The 15,740-nt window shown below is 50.1% G+C and overlaps 1 protein-coding gene across 1 annotated transcript in view; it reads left to right on the forward strand.

The window, feature by feature from the left end:
• The first annotated feature begins 5,891 nt into the window (after positions 1 to 5,891).
• NCF4 (neutrophil cytosolic factor 4) overlaps positions 5,892 to 15,740 on the forward strand; it is a 91,714-nt gene continuing 81,865 nt past the window's right edge. Inside the window, exons 1-2 of the mRNA XM_083156350.1 lie at positions 5,892 to 6,116; positions 10,885 to 11,025. The gene's annotated coding sequence lies outside the window, so the exon portion shown is untranslated. The remainder of the gene's footprint in view (positions 6,117 to 10,884; positions 11,026 to 15,740) is intronic.

Below are 15,740 nucleotides of genomic sequence, written 5' to 3' on the forward strand. Positions count from 1 at the left end.
TTCACTTGGGCCGTATCTTATGCATTTTGTTGTGTTTAAAGTTACATATGTTAACCGCTAGGTTTTCTCTTTTTCAGCTCCTCCCCTTTCCCTCACGGCTCTGGGTAGGGTTTGGTTGGTAGGGCATTCTTTTATTTTTTGGGCTGCTAGGCACCCACTAGCCTCCAGTGCTTCCGTTCTGGAGAGGGCACTTGATGTACAATGGTTTGGAGTCAGGGGCCTCCAGTGGGATGATCTATGGGAGCTTCTTTCCGCCAAAGCCCGTAAATGGGGCCGCCCGGATGTTCTGGTTATACATTTAAGTGGCAATGACCTGGTGTGAGGATTGTGTGGTCCGACATAGTTCCCCGCATTAATTGGCGTGGTTGCCGGAATGTGAAAGCAGTTGAAAGGGCCAGGAGGAAGTTGAACCATGCGTTGTCTAGGCATGTTGTAGCTAGGGGCGGCACGGCGGTTAGACATCCGGCCATTGTTGCTGACTCTGTAGGTTTGTACAGAGCAGATGGTGTCCATCTTTCGGAAGCAGGCATGGCAGTGTTTTTGCAGGACATTTTCTTTAATTTAGGTTAGGTTAGTTAAGCGTAGGTGTATTTGTTTAGGATAGCGGGGCCTGGTTACACGTGGTACCCTACCGGGTTGGCGTAACACAGGCTGTGGCGGGAAGGCGCTCTCGACCAGCAAACAGGTGGGGTGTCAGGTGGTCTCTGTGCGGTATTGCCCCCCCTTTGCCAAGAAGGCGGGCGAGTCCCCAGTTCCGGCTGGGGGCGTTGGTCCTTCCTGGAAGGCCACGTCATGCAATAGAAGGGGGCGGTATGTCCGTCCCAGCGCAGGCTGTACCCACAAGAAGGGGTGTGGCCATTGGGGGCGCTAAGGTCGCTACCATGGCACACCCGTGAGTGGGCTGGTCTCAAGCGCTTTCTTTGCCATCCCTTATACAAATAGGGGTCATACCACTTAAATAAACATATATGACCTTTTTAACCTTACGCAGTTGGTGTCAGTGTCTTTATTTGTAGATAAGGTGTTTGTGTCAGGTATTTCTAGGCATAAGTGTTAAGTAAGGGTATGAATAACAACAACATAATTCAATAGGCGCCTTAGGAAATTCAGAGCGGGTGCCAACATCATGCGTCTGCCGGAACACCTGCATTCGCTGGGGCCCACCCACCAATTCTATGGGGATGCTTACCCATGAAACGCTAGGGGTTCACTCCGGAATGCCCCCTGCCTGTCAATCAGGCTGCGACCGCCTGCACATGCGCATTAGAGACTATGCGCAAGCGCAGACCCTCACCATCGGAAGAGGTGCAGACATCAGACCTTAGGGCTCATTTTCATCAAGACCCAATTAACTTACCAGTGTATTTTGGAATGTGGGAGGTAATCTGAGTACCAGGAGGAAAATAGGACAGGGAGAATATACCCATATGGATTGTAAGCTTGCGAGCAGGGCCCTGCTATGTAGGCCTGTTACTACCCAGTTTGTTTTATCACTGTTTTTTCCCAATTACAAAGCGCAAGGGAATATGTTGAGCTATAGAAGAAACTGCGCACATGTGCAGGTGCAGGGTGCATGCACCCACGGCGAACAGTCTGTTCACCGGGTGCATGCACCCAGGACAGTGGACGGGGGGCAGAGAGGGTTGTCGGGCACCTGGTAGCTCCATTAGCATATGGGAACACCCAGCGTTTCATGGGCGTTCCCATGATAACGCTGGACGTTCCCATGCTAATGAGGCCATGACGCGGGTGCGGGGGGCGTGCAGGTGACATCACCGGATGTCAGCTGCCCGCCCATTTCCTTCCCAGCATGCACTTTTATTTACGTGCACCATTGAAAGATGTGGGAGTTCCCCACAGCATGCGAATGGATGTTTATGTTAAATATCCATTCGTAGCCTGTGCATGGGAACACATGCTGCGAGGGGGGGGGTGGTGGACTCACAAGGCTACGATAACATTTAGTGTGTATGCCCTATATCATTCGTGCATGTGCTCCGATGATATCGTTAATGATTCATTATAGTGTGTACCCAGCTTAAGGGTGGAATGTATTAATATACATCGCCGCCCTTCGCCTGCCAGCCGCCGCGATGCTACCGCATATGTACTAACATATGCGGCTAGAATTGGGTTGCGGTGATGGAGACCCCCACGATACCTGTAATGTGGTGTGCGGGGGTCTCCGTCACATCCCGGCGGCTGTCAGTGTCCCCCTGCGCAGGGGCGTAACTACCATAGGTGCAGGGGATGCAGCTGCTATGGGGCCCATCTTTGCTGTCAAACTAATATGTTTTGCATACATTTATCACCATCAGTGGCTAAATAGGGGGCCCTTACAAACTTTGCTATGGGGCCTACGAATATCTAGTTATGCCTCTGCCCCTGCGTCTCCACCTCCCCCCTGCAGCCGGATGTCCTCCCGCCTGTGACACCTGCTGGGGGAGGAGGAGATCGATGGAGGACGAGAGGGGGGGTCGCGCGGACGGCGGGCCGGCGGTAGAAGCCCATAGGCTTCTATAGGGTATCACCACCCAGAGGGTGGCGATACCCTGCCAGGCGGAGACGGGGCGGACGGGTAATAGTACATAGGAAAATGCGGTAAAACCCATGTTTTACCGCATTTTCCCTTTAGTACATCCCGCCCTAAGAGAGACACTTGCCACAGGATCTGAAATACCTGGGCAATACAGCTAACAGGTACAGAAGCAATGAGATCTCCACAGCAGACAGAAAATATTATTGCTCACTTGTGCTGGAATCTGAGGGATATATTCACTAAGGTGTAGCATTATAGAAGCGGGGTTTCCCATGGCAACCTATCAGATTGTAACTATTATCTTCTAGATGGTGTTAAATAAATGGTAAGTAAAATCTGATTGGTTGTTATGGGTTACATCTCCATTTCTATAAACCTGCACTTCATACTTGCATACCCTACCGGAATAGCGGAGAGGCTACCAAAAATTGGGTCCACCCCGGCCCCTCGGGAAAGTAGACAAGTCTCCCACATCGCCCCCACACTCCCCTTCCCCGTTGCACCAAATACCAGATTTTGCAGGTCCACGTTGCCCCTCAACCAATGCGTGAACCCGTGAATTGTCACGTTTCGCTGACATGGGGGTGGGTCTTGGTGACGTCAGCCTCATCCCGCCCCCACTGACATGCAGCATCTGGACTCCTCTCTGGCTTCTCCCTGGAGAGGAGAAAAATAGTATGCCACACTTAGTAAATATGCTAAATATACAGAGCCTAAACAATATGTACCTTCGCGCTTATACAAGGCACAGAAATCAGAGGCACTATCCAGACATAAATTTATCCCATGAATCTAAAGGCCTCCATACACTAGAATTATTTGGCCCGATTTCACCCGTTCCCGATGGATCGGGTCGAGAAATCATCCCAAATCGGATGCCTTTCTTGTCCCCTCATATCCGATGTGCGGTCCCGTGTGCATTGGACCTGAGTTAGAGGTCAGACCTGCATGCAGACACTCTGACCTCTGACTCGGACCCGGCAGTGGGGAACAGGTGGGTCCATGCAATGTGTCACATGCGATCCTGCCAGGTGGCTGCCGGGGGATCAGATGGCCATACACTGCTGCGATACATCACAGTAGTGTATGGCCACCTTAAGGTATCTACACTGAACTCTTTAACATGCGGTAAATTTAATATTTAGAATTTTACATTTACTATTTATTTCTATTAAAGATGGGATGTTGCCCATACCAAAAACAGATTCTATATATTGGCCCTTATTCAGATCTGATCACAGTACAAATTTGTTCTCAAAATGGGAAAAACCAAGCTGCACTGCAGGTGGGGCAGATGTAACATGTGCAGAGAGAGTTACATTTGGGTGGGGTGTGTTGAAACTGAAATCTAAATTGCAGTGTAAAAATAATGCAGCCAGTATTTACCCTGCACAGAAACAAAAAAACTCCCCCAAATCTAACTCTCTCTGCACATATTACATCTGCCCCACCTGCAGTGCACAGGATCTGGATAAGGGCCATTATCTTCTAGAAGGTGCTTAATAACCAAGAAGTAAAATCTGGTTGCTATGGGCAACATCCCATCTTCAATAGAACTCAGATCTTAGTAAATCAGAACTAGATCTTAGTAAATTTACCCCACAGAGAGGTAGCTGTATGAAGCAATGATAAGGGAGGAGAAGTGAGCCTAAACAGAAGTGGTCCATGGCAACCAATGAGCACTGAGGTAACATCTATAATTTGCAGAATATAAAATTATTCAGAGCAGCTGATTGGTTGCCATGGGCCCCTTCTCCTCTGGCTCACTTTTCCTCCCTTCATACATCTAACCCTGAGTGTGCAGAAGATGATTCCCTATGTCTATACTGCTTATCTGCTGTGTCTAACTGTCATTCTCAGCAGAACAGCTGCGCTTGGCAAATAAGTGTCACCTGCGCTGAGCCTCAGTGAACCTGTGTGTGCATCAATACACAACACAAGACGACATGGCTGCATTTTGTTGGTACCTTTATGACTTATTCTTATATTTATTTCTTCATTACTAGTGTTCTAATGTGAGTGAATGTGAATGACACTTGGCAGACCAATGATGATCTTCAGTACACTCCTCCTGTGGTGCTGGCCAGCTCTCTGGCCACTAGACACACAGATATACCGGATCCTGTTTCCCAATGGCTCCAAGTTCTAATTTAGCCTCAGGCTTGGCCATGAATCTGATGCTGATAAATTTAGTGGGGGATTAAGGAGCCCATAAGACATGAGAGGCCCTTAAAAGGAGCCCCAGGGTGGGAGAGAGAGGGATGAGTAAGGCATGCTGACTTGCCTTGAATGGAGTCCTGGCATACAGTGGAGAGCAGCTAGTGCAGGGATGATGTTTTAGGAGAGATGTACATGATTTCTATTCAAATATTCTTTTTCCTTTATTTATCCTGTGCAGTATCCACCTTTCCTTCCCTCTATGTACAAGGTGCACGCTCTGGGGTTAAACTTACTAAGCATCGGATCTGCGAAATCGATGGTTTTTCCTCGTTATTTTGAATAACCAGATTTGCTATTTGCTTAGTGGCTGATTCTGAGCCACACACAGTAGTTGATGGCAGGCAGAGAAGCCAGAGTTCTCAAACTTGGTCCTCAGGACCCCGCACGGTGCATGTTTTGCAGGTCTCCTCACAGAATCAGTCAAATAAATAGCTCCACCTGTGGATCTTTTAAAGTGTGTCAATGAGTAATGAGTGCACCTGTGCACCTGACAGGTGACCTGGAAAACGTGAACTGTGTGGAGTCCTGAGGACCGAGTTTCAGAACCCCTGCTCTAGGGCTTATGCAAGGAGTCTGTGCACCAGCAAGTGGAATGCTGTGCTGTAATTTTATTCCAGCTGCTGAAACTGCCATCACTTTTATTGGCACTTGCTGCAGCCCCATGTTAGGTGCAAGAGTATCAGCAAAAACAGACTTCCCTTCATAGTATGCACGCCTCAGAATAGCGTAGAGCTTTTCATACTCTCCTATGACAATCCCACAGGACAGGGGGTTCCACGCAATCACAATGCTGCTGTCCTGTTACCTCACCTAAACACTGGAAAGAGAGATGCAGGCAAGTTCTAGCAGACTAGGATTTAGGATGCAAAAATGCATAGAATATATTCATATGCGCTATACATACCCTCCAACATCGGTACATACACATAAAGGGGGCGTGGCCATGGGTAAAGTGGGTGTGGTCACTGGTAAAGGGGCGTGACCATTCCCTTTCTGAATTTGTACTCGGCATTTAAAATAAAAAGTTAAGGTTAAAAAGGATTTCCCAATGTCAGGGCACAGGATATACAGTAGAAGTGCACTCACCCTACTAACAGATAAATGAGGCGCTCAGGGGCGGATTGGCCATTATAATTACCGGGAACTTTCCCGGGAGGCCGATGCTCCTGAGGCCGAATTTAAAGTTGCAGGCAGCAGGGGCAGCACTGAGCAGTTCCCTGAGGCTGGCCCCGCCCACCACACTGTGTGCTGCGTGCATCCAGCCCTGCTCTTCCTGGTCCTGCAGCAGCTCCTCTACGTGCTCTATGCTGCCTCCCCTACCAGAAGCATGCACAGACACTACAAAACAGATCATTGGGTGAGTGCATATTGGGTGTAATATTGATGCAGGGGCTGTGTGTAATGTACTGGGTGTAATTTGGTTGGGGGGGGAGGGGAGGCTGTGTATAATGTCCTGTGTGTAATTTGGTTTAGGGGGGCCTGTGTATAATGTTCTGTGTGTAACTTGGGGGAGGGGGGCTGTGTATAATGTCCTGTGTGTAACTTGGGGAAGGGGGGCTGTGTATAATGTCCTGTGTGTAACTTAGGGAGGGGGGCCTGTGTATAATGTCCTGTGTGTAATTTTGTTTAGGGGGGCCTGTGTATAATGTCCTGTGTGTAATTTGGTTGAGGGGGGCCTGTGTATAATGTCCTGTGTGTAATTTGGTTGAGGGGGGCTGTGTATAATGTCCTGTGTGTAATTTGGTTGAGGGGGGCCTGTGTATAATGTCCTGTGTGTAATTTGGTTGAGGGGGGCCTGTGTATAATGTCCTGTGTGTAATTTGGTTGAAGGGGGGCTGTGTATAATGTCCTGTGTGTACTTTGGTTAAGGGGGGCTGTGTATAATGTCCTGTGTGTAATTTGGTTGAGGGGGGGCTGTGTATAATGTCCTGTGTGTAATTTGGTTTAGGGGGGCCTGTGTATAATGTCCTGTGTGTACTTTGGTTAAGGGGGGCTGTGTAAAATGTCCTGTGTGTAATTTGGTTGAGGGGGGGCAGGGTGTGTGCATGAGAGCGGCAGGGTGTATGTATGTATGTATGAGAGCGGCAGGGTATATGTATGAGAGCGGCAGGGTGTATGTATGTATGTACAGTTGGGGCCACTCCCATCTTGGCAGGGGATGGCGATGGCGACGCAAGCCGCCATACCCCGCCAGCGCCATCTGCATAGCGAGAAGGGGACGCGCGTGCACGAGAGGCGCCCCTTCCGAGGGCGCTTCCAGCCGCTCCCCGCCGCCTGCCCGCACCCCCCCCCCCAACCCTGTCCCGTCGCCCCGCCGACGGAGATTGAGACGCGCGTCTCAGTCAGATGGTGAGGCAGGCCGCTGGCGGATTCGCCAGCAAGGAAGAGGCCTGCCCCATCTGTATGTATGTATGTATGTATGTATGTATGAGAGCGGCAGGGTGTATGTATGTATGTATGTATGAGAGCGGCAGGGTGTATCTATGTATGTATGAGAGCGGCAGTGTGTGTGTATGTATGAGAGTGGCAGGGTGTATGTATGTATGAGAGTGGCAGGGTGTATGTATGTATGTATGAGAGTGGCAGGGTGTATGTATGTATGTATGAGAGTGGCAGGGTGTATGTATGTATGTATGAGAGCGGCAGGGTGTATGTATGTATGAGAGCGGCAGGGTGTATTTATGTATGTATGAGAGCGGCAGGGACAGGATGTATGTATGAGAGTGGCAGGGACAGGATGTATGTATGAGAGTGGCAGGGTGTATGTATGTATGAATGAGAGCGGCAGGGTGTATGTATGTGTGTATGTATGAGAGTGGCAGGGACAGGATGTATGTATGAGAGTGGCAGGGTGTATGTATGTATGAATGAGAGCGGCAGGGTGTATGTATGTGTGTATGTATGAGAGCGGCAGGGTGTATGTATGTATGAGAGCGGCAGGGTGTATGTATGTATGAGAGCGGCAGGGTGTATGTATGTATGAGAGCGGCAGGGTGTATGTATGTATGTATGAGAGCGGCAGGGTGTATGTATGTATGAGAGCGGCAGGGTGTATGTATGTATGTATGAGAGTGGCAGGGTGTATGTATGTATGTATGAGAGTGGCAGGGTGTATGTATGTATGAGAGCGGCAGGGACAGGATGTATGTATGAGAGTGGCAGGGTGTATGTATGTATGTATGAGAGCGGCAGGGTGTATGTATGTATGTATGAGAGCGGCAGGGTGTATGTATGTATTTATGTATGAGAGCGGCAGGGTGTATGTATGTATGAATGAGAGCGGCAGGGTGTATCTATGTATGTATGAGAGCGGCAGGGTGTATGTATGTATTTATGTATGAGAGCGGCAGGGTGTATGTATGTATGTATGTATGTATGAGAGCGGCAGGGTGTATGTATGTATGTATGTATGAGAGCGGCAGGGTGTATGTATGTGTGTATGTATGAGAGCGGCAGGGTGTATGTATGTATGAGAGCGGCAGGGTGTATGTATGTATGAGAGCGGCAGGGTGTATGTATTTATGTATGTATGAGAGCGGCAGGGTGTATGTATGTATGAGAGCGGCAGGGTGTATGTATGTATGTATGTATGTATGAGAGTGGCAGGGTGTATGTATGTATGTATGAGAGTGGCAGGGTGTATGTATGTATGTATGAGAGCGGCAGGGTGTATGTATGTATGTATGTATGAGAGCGGCAGGGTGTATGTATGTATGTATGTATGAGAGCGGCAGGGTGTATGTATGTGTGTATGTATGAGAGCGGCAGGGTGTATGTATGTATGTATGAGAGCGGCAGGGTGTATGTATGTATGTATGTATGAGAGCGGCAGGGTGTGTGTGTGTATGTATGTATGTATGAGAGTGGCAGGGTGTATGTATGTATGTATGAGAGTGGCAGGGTGTATGTATGTATGTATGAGAGCGGCAGGGTGTATGTATGTATGTATGTATGTATGAGAGCGGCAGGGTGTATGTATGTGTGTATGTATGTATGTATGTATGAGAGCGGCAGGGTGTATTTATGTATGTATGAGAGTGGCAGGGTGTATGTATGTATGTATGAGAGTGGCAGGGTGTGTGTATGTATGTATGAGAGTGGCAGGGTGTATGTATGTATGTATGTTCGAGAGTGGCAGGGTGTATGTATGTATGTATGAGAGCGGCAGGGTGTATGTATGTATGTATGAGAGTGGCAGGGTGTATGTATGTATGAGAGTGGCAGGGTGTATGTATGAGAGTGGCAGGGTGTATGTATGTATGAGAGTGGCAGGGTGTATGTATGTATGTATGAGAGTGGCAGGGTGTATGTATGTATGAGAGTGGCAGGGTGTATGTATGTATGTATGAGAGTGGCAGGGTGTATGTATGTATGTATGAGAGTGGCAGGGTGTATGTATGTATGTATGAGAGCGGCAGGGTGTATGTATGTATGTATGTATGTATGTATGTATGAGAGTGGCAGGGTGTATGTATGTATGAGAGCGGCAGGGTGTATGTATGTATGTATGAGAGCGGCAGGGTGTATGTATGTATGTATGTATGAGAGTGGCAGGGTGTATGTATGTATGAGAGCGGCAGGGTGTATGTATGTATGTATGAGAGTGGCAGGGTGTATGTATGTATGTATGTATGTATGTATGTATGAGAGTGGCAGGGTGTATGTATGTATGTATGAGAGTGGCAGGGTGTATGTATGTATGTATGTATGTATGAGAGTGGCAGGGTGTATGTATGTATGTATGAGAGCGGCAGGGTGTATGTATGTATGTATGAGAGTGGCAGGGTGTATGTATGTATGAGAGTGGCAGGGTGTATGTATGTATGAGAGTGGCAGGGTGTATGTATGTATGTATGAGAGTGGCAGGGTGTATGTATGTATGAGAGTGGCAGGGTGTATGTATGTATGTATGTATGAGAGTGGCAGGGTGTATGTATGTATGTATGAGAGTGGCAGGGTGTATGTATGTATGTATGAGAGTGGCAGGGTGTATGTATGTATGTATGAGAGCGGCAGGGTGTATGTATGTATGTATGAGAGTGGCAGGGTGTATGTATGTATGAGAGCGGCAGGGTGTATGTATGTATGTATGAGAGCGGCAGGGTGTATGTATGTATGTATGTATGAGAGTGGCAGGGTGTATGTATGTATGAGAGCGGCAGGGTGTATGTATGTATGTATGAGAGTGGCAGGGTGTATGTATGTATGTATGTATGTATGTATGAGAGTGGCAGGGTGTATGTATGTATGAGAGTGGCAGGGTGTATGTATGTATGTATGTATGTATGTATGAGAGTGGCAGGGTGTATGTATGTATGTATGAGAGCGGCAGGGTGTATGTATGTATGTATGTATGAGAGTGGCAGGGACCTAGGGTTACCACCCGTCCGGGATTACTCCGGACAGTCCGGTAATTCAGGCTGGTTACTTCCCATGCACTGGAGGGACCCCGCCGGCGACTTCACATACCCTGTAGGGACCCACTGTGTGCCTGGGCTGCCGGACCCCAGGGTGATGCGACCGAGCCAGCCCAGACCGTACCTGTCTCTCCCGCGGCCCGCACTAACCACCGGTGCCGCCTCTTATCCGCAGACTCTCCTCCCATCACCCGGACAGCCCTGCCCCCTGACTTACTTTTCACCCACTATGACCCATTGACCACTATCTGTTTTTCACCCTCTCCATCACCCTCTATGCTCTCTACGGCAGAAATGTGGTAAAATACCCATTTTCAGGGATTTTACCCTATTTTTAAATGTAATAAAGCCCTACTAGCAGTAGCCTAATGTAGCGGTAATACCAGCTATACATGGCATTACCCTGTAGAGGCACATCGGCTTCTTTCCGCAACACTGGGAGCATTGGTAAAGGGACTCCCGGATCACAAACCCGGAAGTCCAGGCACCAGAGTGCATCACAAAGGGCATCTCTTTTTGGGAGAGCTGTCCTTTGCATTACAAATCACATATGTTAGTGTATATGCGAAAAGTATTGGCACAATCGATGGTGGGATGTACCGCAAGTGGTTGGTACATCCTGCCCCCTGTCTCCCGCTGCCTTCTGTCACACTTTGACCTGTCCTTAGGTCTCCTCTATTGTATCACCTCACCAGTTTCTTTCTCCAGTGACTCCTGCTGCCTGTATGCCGACAAGTGTGTGTCCAGACTGCCGCTTGATGTTATGGGCGTGGAGAAGAAGCAGTGAGGTACCTGTAACATTACCACCAGCTGTACAACACTCAGGGACACTGGTCATCACAGGAGCAGGTGAGCAGAACATAGTGACTGGGGAATATGTCCCCCTCTCACTCCCATATGTCTCCCTCACTCACTGACCCTGGTAAGAAAATGTATGAATGTTTCTGGATGCACCCACCTCATAGCAGTTACCCACTGCCTCCTTTGTCACCCTCTGATTACTCTTTCCACCAATATCTCCCGGTCACCTCTGTCTGCCCGGACACCCACTAGTGACCTGGGAACATGCCCCCCTTTCTCTCCGCATGTCTGCCTCACTCTCTGCCCCTGGTCTCGACTCTCTCTCTATTTATCTCTGTGTCCCTGGTCTCTCTCTCTTTCTCTGCCTCTGGTCTCTTTCTCTCTCTGCCCCTGGTCTCTCTCTCTGCCTCTCTGCCCCTGGTCTCTCTCTCTCTCTCTTTCTCTGCCTCTCTGCCCCTGGTCTCTCTCTCTCTCTGCCCCTGGTCTCTCTCTCTCTCTCTCTCTCTCTGCCCCTGGTCTCTCTCTCTCTCTCTCTGCCCCTGGTCTCTCTCTCTCTCTCTCTGCCCCTGGTCTCTCTCTCTCTCTGCCCCTGGTCTCTCTCTCTCTCTCTCTCTCTGCCCCTGGTCTCTCTCTCTCTCTTTCTCTGCCTCTCTGCCCCTGGTCTCTCTCTCTCTCTCTCTCTGCCCCTGGTCTCTCTCTCTCTCTCTCTGCCCCTGGTCTCTCTCTCTCTCTTTCTCTGCCTCTCTGCCCCTGGTCTCTCTCTCTCTCTCTCTCTGCCCCTGGTCTCTCTCTCTCTCTCTCTGCCCCTGGTCTCTCTCTCTCTCTTTCTCTGCCTCTCTGCCCCTGGTCTCTCTCTCTCTCTCTCTCTCTCTGCCCCTGGTCTCTCTCTCTGCCTCTCTGCCCCTGGTCTCTCTCTCTCTCTCTCTGCCCCTGGTCTCTCTCTCTGCCTCTCTGCCCCTGGTCTCTCTCTCTCTCTCTCTGCCCCTGGTCTCTTTCTCTCTCTCTCTGCCCCTGGTCTCTCTCTCTCTGCCACTGGTCTCTCTCTCTCTCTCTCTCTGCCCCTGGTCTCTCTCTCTCTCTCTGCCCCTGGTCTCTCTCTCTCTCTGCCCCTGGTCTCTCTCTTTCTCTGCCTCTCTGCCCCTGGTCTCTCTCTGCCCCTGGTCTCTTTCTCTGCCTCTCTGCCCCTGGTCTCTCTCTTTCTCTGCCTCTCTGCCCCTGGTCTCTCTCTGCCCCTGGTCTCTTTCTCTGCCTCTCTGCCCCTGGTATATATAGTATAAAGCACGTTCCCAGCAGCAGGCCCAGAAGTGTCCCAAATTTATAGTTTGCAGGGAGGCGCAAAAACACCCTAGCCGCGGCCCTGCTCGGGGTGATGCTGCAGGGGGAGGTGATGATGATGTGCAGGGGGGGTGATGATGGTGCAGAGGGGGTCATATACATATATATATACAAATATACCTGCTATCTCCCTGTCACCCCAGCTTCCCCTGTTCCCCGCTATCTCCCTGTCACCATAGCCTCTCCAGTCACCCCAGCTTCCCCAGGCAGTCATCTGCTATCTGAGTCACCCCAGCTTCCCCAGTCACCCGCTATCTGCGTCACCCCAGCTTCCCCAGTCACCCGCTATCTGCGTCACCCCAGCTTCCCCAGTGACCCACTATCTGCGTCACCCCAGCTTCCCCAGTCACCCGCTATCTGCGTCACCCCAGCTTCCCCAGTGACCCACTATCTGCGTCACCCCAGCTTCCCCAGTCACCTGCTATTTCCGTCACCCCAGCTTCCCCAGTGACCCACTATCTGCGTCTTCCTCAGTCACCCTCTATATCCTGGTCATTATTTAATTACTGCTCACGGCATATGGTATACTATGTAATGGGTGTGTGACGTGTAATCGGCATTACATTGAATTTTTTTGGCACGCGCCTTCGGCGCGCACTGTCCTTGTTGACCCTCCTTTAGAAAAAAAATTGAGTCCTGGCATCATAACGAGTAATGGTCACTGTGGTGTATGGTGTAACATGTAATGGGCATCACGGTGTGTGGCTTACAGTGTGTCATGTAACTGGCATTACAGTGTGCAACATCAAGAATGGAATTGAAGCAAAGGTTAAAAAAAATGATAGGGCGGGTCAAGGGGAGGGGTTTGGGCAGGTCAAGGGGAGGGGCTGGGTGGGCCTAGGGGCGTGTCCGGGAATCTCTCAACACTACAGGCTCCAGTTGTATGTATGCATGAGAGCGGCCATTATTGATTTGTTGCCGCCCACATGAGGCCACTTCCAGAATTTTTCCAGGGCCACTATTAGTCCCCAATCCGCCCCTGGAGGCGCTGGATGAGGATGCACCACAGAGGGATGTAAGATGGCATTCTCCCCACCTCAGGAGGTCGGAGTCCTTGAAAGTATATTTTCCCGGCTGCACTGTATGTCCCCCTGCATCGGTGGAGGGAGATAGGCAGAAACGCTTGCAGGGCACAGGAGTGGAAGAAGCTGTAACGGCATCTGAGACCGCTCACAGTCAGCCCCACCAGGTTCCTCCAAGATGGCGCCGTCAGAGCAGGGGCCTGGACAAGTAGGGGAAGCAGGCCGCACTCGCCACCACCATGTCTGCACCCACGCGCCGACCGCGGAGTCCATGCTGTGCTAGCTCTCCTCTCTGTGCGCTTGGTGTCCGAAAATCACCACTGCGCATGCCAGAGAGGGCTGACACACACGCTGTGATCTCCCCTGTTTGCTGTGCGATGGGTCCGCGGTGCCGGCGCGTCACGTTACGACGCATCGCACGCTGGCCTGAGACCCGCAATGCATCCTTGGGAATGGGTGCATTGCGGGCAGAATAACCGGTACATTCGGTACACTTGAATTTTGCCGGTACAGACCGTTTAAAAACGGTACTGTACCGGCAAAATCGGTACTGTTGGAGGGTATGCGCTATATGCAAATACTGGCCATTTACTTCCATGGACAGAGATCCAGCAGACTCTTAATCTTTATTTTGTTGGTACTTATGTAGTATCTGGGCTGCCGATTTCTAAATCGGGTCGGATCGGGCACATCGCATCGCATCGCATGCGACCATCGGATGCGATGCGATGACCCGATTTTTCCATAGGAATCAATGTTAAAATGGACTGAGTCCATTTTAACATGGAATTCAATGGGAAAAAGGGGTCCTTTTCATACCCCTACTATCCAAGTGGGCATGGAGTTGGATATAAACCTGTGGCGAGCGTAGCGAGCCACCGAGCCCGAAGCGTGGCGAGCGTAGCGAGCCCCGCGAGGGGACACAGAATACCGTCCCCTCGCGGGGCTCGCTTCGCTCGCCACGCTTCGGGCTTGGTGGCTCGCTACAGGTTTATATCCAACTCCATGCCCACTTGGATAGTAGGGGTATGAAAAGGACCCCTTTTTCCCATTGAATTCCATGTTAAAATGGAAAATTGGAAAATTGATTCCTATGGAAAAATCGGGTCATCGCATCCGATGGTCGCATGCGATGCGATATCGCATCGCATCACATCTGATTGTATGCCTTAACTTAAGGCATACAATCAAAAAATCGGCAGCCCAGATACTACATAAGTACCATTTTGTTTTCTACAATGATTAACAAATAATGGGGCAGATGTATTATCTGTCGTTATGGGGAAGAAGGGGTATTAGCACACGTTATGTGCACTGATACCCCTTCTCCCACATATATGATAGAGCCGGGATGCGGTAATGGACAGGGGCGCTATGCTCCCCTGTCCATATCGGTGCTGCTATCAAAATGATAGCAGGCCGAACGTATGAACGGTCAGCATCGGAACGGTCAGCATCGGAATGAACGGTCAGCATCGGAACGGTTCCGCACGAAGCCTGCTTTGGCTTCGCCAGCATCAGGCTGGCGAAGCCCTATCTAAACAGCAGGGACAGCGCTGTCCCTGCTGTTAGGTCTGGGCTGCGCTGGGGATCTCGCGTGAACAGCGAGATCCCGCGCATGCCCAGTGCGGCCGGCCGGGGGACAGGAGATAGCGCATCAGTATTAACTGATGCACTATCTCCAGAAAGGGACATCGCCGGAGGGGGGAGTTAACGCTCCCCCGCTTCGGCAGACAAGATGTTAATACATCTTGTCGATGTCCCTTCCTGCTTCGCCTCGCTACTGAGGCGAAGCAGGAAGTATCATAGCGGCGCTTATCGCGCCGCTATGATACATCTGCCCCAATGGGGCAGATGTATTAAGCCTTAACAAGAGATAAATGCAAGGGTGATTAGGAGAGATAAACATCCAGCCAATCAGCTCCTTACTGACTTTTTCAAAGACAGCCTGTAACATGGCAGTTAGCAGGTGATTGGCTGGACATTTATCTCTCCTTATCACCCTTGGATTTATCTCTTGTTAAAGCTTAATACATCTGCCCCAGTGTTGCCCCTTTAATATTTTTTGTAAATAATTAGTATAAATAGTTGTATTTTAATGAAATCAACAAGATTCAGTTTGTTCCTTAATACACACCTACCAAGTGTCCCGCTTATCACAGGAAAGTCCTGTTTTTTGGGACGTTCCCTCGTCCCTCCTGGGGCCGGCAGTGTCCTGTGGTGGGGGGCAGTTGGGAGTCCCCCCTGTCACCCATGAATAGACGATGAATAGCGTCTATTCCTACAGCCAGAGGGGCTGGGGGCATAGCCAGCAGCTCAGGGAGGCGAGGCCTCACGTCAGGGCCGCGAGTATAGGGCACACTCTTTCCTGCTAGGCCACGCCTCCAGGTGCCAAGCCATGTATGT

This window comes from Crinia signifera, chromosome 8 (genome assembly GCF_055691185.1).
Source record: "Crinia signifera chromosome 8, ASM5569118v1, whole genome shotgun sequence".
NCBI lineage: Eukaryota > Metazoa > Chordata > Amphibia > Anura > Myobatrachidae > Crinia > Crinia signifera.